Consider the following 5,473-nt stretch of genomic DNA (forward strand, 5'->3'; position numbering starts at 1 on the left):
TTCCTAAATTCTGAAAGCTCTATGATAAAACTATGAAATGTTACTGAGAAATATTAAAGATTTAAGTCAAAGAAAGTACATACTATGTTCATGGACTGAGAGCTATTGTTAAGATATTAGTCCTTCCCAAATTAAATACGGGTTCAATACCGTTCCTCATGGTCCCAGTAGATGGTTTTTAATAGAATTGACAAGATGATGCTCAAGGATATACAGAAATGCAGAAGATCTTAGAATAGCCTAAACAATCCTGTAAAAGAACAAAGCTAGAGAATCTATACTACCTGATGTCAAGACTTTCTGTAAAAGTAGTCAAGAAAGTGGTTTTCATGTAAGGGCAGATTGTTGGAATAGAGAGTTCCCAAAAAGACCCGATATGGTCAGTTAGAGATCCAAGCAATCCTATGTAAGAAAGTTGTTTTGGATATTCCTAAGGGAATAAAACGAACTCCTTCTTCATACCATACGTGACAATAAATTTGAGGCAGGTCAGAGACCTAAACATAAATACTGCAACTATGCAGCTTTTAAAAGAAAATACAACAGAAAACTCCTTTGACTTGGAAGGAAGCAAAGATTTCTTAGATAAGACCAAAGGAGGATCCAGCAGGTTGCGCGGCAGTTAAGGGTGCTGGACTCCAACATGGCCATCCGCCATTTGAGCCTCGCCTAAACAATCCTGTAAAAGAACAAAGCTAGAGAATCTATACTACCTGATGTCAAGACTTCCTGTAAAAGTAGTCAAGAAAGTGGTTTTCGTGTAAGGGCAGATTGTTGGAATAGAGAGTTCCCAAAAAGACCCGATATGGTCAGTTAGAGATCCAAGCAATCCTATGGAAGAAAGTTGTTTTGGATATTCCTAAGGGAATAAAACGAACTCCTTCTTCATACCATACGTGACAATAAATTTGAGGCAGGTCAGAGACCTAAACATAAATACTGCAACTATGCAGCTTTTAAAAGAAAATACAACAGAAAACTCCTTTGACTTGGAAGGAAGCAAAGATTTCTTAGATAAGACCAAAGGAGGATCCAGCAGGTTGCGCGGCAGTTAAGGGTGCTGGACTCCCACATGGCCATCCGCTATTTGAGTCCTGGACCTGGCGTCTTGCTTTTTCACTTTCTAACTCTCTGTCATTCTGTCCCTTTCTGGTCAAATTTAAAAATAAATGAATAAATAAATAAATGGATAAATAAAGTTAAATAAAATAATTCTTAAAAAAAAAAAAAAGATAAGGGACCGGAAGTTGGCGTAATGGCTATGTCACTGGACTCCATGTAGTCGACCACAGTTCAAGTCCCAGACCTGGTGGCTTAAACTCATGCCAGGCATGTGTGCGTGCGTGCCCAAGACCCCACGAGGAGAAGGGATTGTGGTGTGGTCATCCCCCCTGGGGGTGATTTCTCGCTTTCTGTCTCTCTGTCTCTCTCTGTCTTTCTGGCGAGCACACGAGCCCTATAGCAAAAGCCTCTCCAAAAAAAACCATAAGACCCAAGGATTTCTTAGGACATAGGACAGAGTCAGGATATCACAGGAGAAAAAGTTGATAAATTGGGCTTCATTCAATTACAAATGAATGTATCTCAAACATCATTAAGAAAATGAATAGCCAAGCTAGAGGCTGGAAGGGAAGGTCACAAAGCGCATCTGACAAAGGACTTGTATCCCTAAAGAACTCCTAGAATTCCATAAGGAAAAGAGTTTTTAGAAATGGGTGAACTTCTCAAGGAGGCCTTTCACAATGGAGGGTATGGAAGAATTCATACATAAGTAAATGGGAAGTCTCCAGTACCCTTAGTCACCAGGAAAATACTGAAGGAGACACAGCAAGGCTGGCCCTGTAGTGCAGTGGTTAAGTGCTTTGCAGAGGAAGCTGCATCTCAGGTCGCCAGCCAAGGTTCGAGTCCTGGCCCTCGCTCTGGCCCGGATGGCTCACAAGCTGGGCATGCACGTGTGTGCTCAGGATCCAGATGGGATGGAGAATTGGAGGAAAAAGGATCGGGGCATGACAAGGCCATGTTGGAGGCGGAGCACACACACCCTTTCTCTCCTTCTGTGTCTCTCCCTGGGCACTCTCGTGCGCATGCACATGCTCTTTGACATGAAAAAAGACCAGCAGCAGCAAGAGCTGGAGACGATGTGGAGCAGCTAGAGCTTGCACGCATTCTGGGGGGACAGAGAAAGCTGCACCCACTTTGGAAAAGCGCCAGCAGTGGCTTAGGAAGCGAAACATGTGTTCTCTGACCCAGCAATCCCGGTGCCAGGGGAATTTCATTTTCAAAGGAAATGAAAGTGCACACGCGTGGTCACACACACACATGCGCGTGCACGCCTTGAATGCTCATCGCACAGCCTTTGTTTACAGTGACCAAAACTTGGAAGCAGCCCAAGTGTCCGTCATGGAGGAGAATGGGTGAAGAATGTGTGTTCATGTGTGGGTCCGTACTCAGCTGGGAGAGGAACGAGCTGTCAGTGCAGCCAGAGCATGAGCAGGGGGTCTTAGCTGTGAGAAGCCAGGCTTGCAGCACACACTTCACACGATGCCCAGGACGGTCCCCACCAGGCAGAATGCATCTCTGAAGGACAGCCGCGGGTGGCTACTGGGGAAGGGCAGTGTTTCACAGTGTGGTAGGGGTGTGAGTTACAGGTGCACCCATTTGTCGGTCAGCTCGGCCAAGGGTACGCGTTGATCTTTGTAAATCTTAGAAATTCAGAAATTCTGTAAATGCAGAAAGCCGTGGGTGGCGTTTCTCAGCACACCGAGATGCCGCAGGTGCTCTGTGGACGCAGGCGGCATGAGTCAGCTCAGGCTTAGAAATGGGCTGGCAAAGGAGACTGGGAGGGGCCCCAGCCAGGACCCAGCCGTTGCCGGTTTCCGGTCTCTTACCTGTCCGGGAGCATCTCCGCCATGCCAGCCCTCACTCTTCTCTCCCTCCTTCAAATACCCCGCCCTTGTCTGGGCTCATGATGGGCTGGGGGCTCCTCCACCCACGTCGGTGATGGCGGCTCGCCCTTCCTGAGCAGCCCTCAGGGCTGACCGCCGGCTCCGCACGTCCCGGCGTGTCACCGGAGCGGGAGCCGCAGGGCCGGGTACTCTCACAGCCGCGAGCTCTTGGGCACCATGGCCCCGGCTCCCGTATATGATGACGCTCTGTGGGTTCGCTCGGTGCACTCCAGGAGCCAGGGGGCGGGGGCTACCCAGAGGTGGTTTGTTTTGTTGTGTTTTGAAGCCAGATGGCACGAGTGCTTGGGGAGAGAGAAAGCCCCTCAGGGGGACGGTCACACCACAGCCCATCTCAGTCCTTCGGGATTTGGGGCACACACGCACCTGCACCCTGTGTTTTTCAAGCTGCTGGGGCTGGGATTTGAACCAAGGCTGGCCCTGTGGGACCCGACTCCCAATGCACAGGGCTTAACCACTGTGCCGAGGGACTGGCCCGAGGTGTTCGTGGGAAAGGATTCTGAGCTGGGTGAGACAGTACTGGAATCTGCCCGAAGCTGGGGCCTGGTGAGGCCTCCTCCACCGGCCGCTCGCCGTCCTGCACTGGGTGACCTTGCCCTCCAGCTCCAGTCCTTTTCATCACTCCTGCCTGCCCAGCGTGGTGTGAGTGGCCTCCTGCGCCTTCGGGCGTCTCACGGAGCAGCGGGGAAGCAGCCGGTCTCGCCTCAGTTCCCCACGTCAGAATTCTCGACAGCAGCTTTGCCGCCTGCTGCTCTCTCCACGTTTGGGGGGTGGCACCCCTGCAGTGAGCTGGTGGGCAGGGCAGTGGGGGCTGCCTCCCCCGGACAGCGTCTCGAGAGGCAGAGGAGGCGAGCTGTGCCGTCACGTCTGTCCGACCGTTGCCGGCCTGTGATGGCGAGGAGGACATTGCCGGAGCTCACGGATGTCCTTCCCACAGCCTGTCTGTCCCTAGTCTGAGGGAAGGCTGGGCCTGCCGTCGGGGGCTGCCCATCACCATGTCGGCGCCCTCGACCAGGGCAGAGGGTGGCAGGGGGTTGGGGGCTGGAGCCGGGCTCGCGCTGTGCTTGTTCTCAGGCTGCAGAGTGGACAGCCACCGTGGTGGCGCCAGGGGCTCTGTGGGCTGAAAAGCAGGTGCTTCCTAAATGGCACGGGTGTGGCACACAGATGGCGTGGCTGCCTCTGACAGGGTTCCCTTAGGCCTCCTCTAATCTGTGGCTGCCAGCCTTCCCCTCTGCCAACTTTCCGCCCCGCACTCCTGGAGTAGCACTGCAGTGTCCCCTCTAGAGAGAAGTCCAGACACCTCCACCCACAGGCGCAGCGTGTGGCTCAGGGATTGTGGGCCGGTGGCTCAGGGATTGTGGGCCGGTGCCTCCTAACAGGCCTGGAGCACAGGCTCTCCCCCTCGGTCCTGGAGCGCGGACCCTCCCCATTCCGTCCTGGAGCGCAGACCCTCCCCCCTCTGTCCTGGAGCGCGTTCCCTCCCCCCACCATCCTGGAGCGCAGACCCTCCCCCATCTGTCCTGGAGAATGGATACTCCTCCCTCGTCCTGGAGCGCTGACCCTCCCCCCTCTATCCTGGAGCGTGGACCCTCCCCCCTCCGTCCTGGAGAGCAGTCCCTCTCTCCACTCCGGTGACAGCTCACGTCTCTGTCCTAAAGCAAGGCTTGGGATGAGGCTGGGGACCCGTTCACAACACTTGGGGTGTCATCTTGCCCCATCCATCTGTCCCTCCCTCACCCCCAGCTGGGAATGCCGGGGTGGGGCAAGGGGCTGTTCTGCCTCCCCATGGTAAGCCTTGAGAGCCAACCTCGTGGCCCCCCTCACGGCCCAGGCTGGCACAGAGCTGAGCAGGGCTGGCCCCGGCCCATAGAACAGCTGAAAACCCTGACTGGCACGGCCCCCACCCCTGAGCCCCAGGGCACTGTGGGGCCTGTGGGAACGGATGGGTGGTTGGGTTGGTTCATTCGCTGATTTGGCAAGGAAACCTGAGCTTAGGCCCGGAGAGCCTGCATGCGTGTGTTGGGTGTATAGGGCCAGGGCTGGAGGACGGAGCTAGTCCAGGGAGGAGACAGACCCATGATTGGACTCTTAGAGCCAGAGGAGCAGTGAGAGCACTCAGAAAAGTCCACAGTCAAAATCGAGTAGGGATCCTGGAAGGCCTCTTGGAGGAAGTGTCTTGTGACATAAGTTCTGCAGGTAGAGAGGTAACTTGTTGGAGTAGAATTAAGCCGCTATCCTGAGTTGAGACAAAGCTTTGTTTATTTCCAAATCTGCAGTAATCTCCTCCCTGTGAGTTTGGGAAGGTGCATTGCAACCTCGTGCCCCTCTTCCGTCGTCCTGTGGGAGGTGGGGCGCAGGGGAGGGCTCTGCCGCCTGACCTTCATGTCTGGGCCTCCAGGACCATGGACACCTGGGCCGAGCTGAGAGCACGAGGGGTCGTGGGTCTCAGGTGCAGCTGCGGAGAGGGCATGCTGGGCCGGCACAGGCCTCCAGCCACTGGCTGGCGGAGG

The 5,473-nt window shown here is 54.2% G+C and overlaps 1 protein-coding gene across 5 annotated transcripts in view; it reads left to right on the forward strand.

The window, feature by feature from the left end:
• VAV2 (vav guanine nucleotide exchange factor 2) overlaps positions 1-5,473 on the forward strand; it is a gene marked incomplete at its 5' end in the record, with an annotated part of 186,799 nt that overhangs the window by 126,622 nt on the left and 54,704 nt on the right.

The sequence above is a fragment of the Tupaia chinensis genome, unplaced genomic scaffold (genome assembly GCF_000334495.1).
Source record: "Tupaia chinensis unplaced genomic scaffold, TupChi_1.0 Scaffold143602_1, whole genome shotgun sequence".
Taxonomy (NCBI): Eukaryota; Metazoa; Chordata; class Mammalia; order Scandentia; family Tupaiidae; genus Tupaia; species Tupaia belangeri.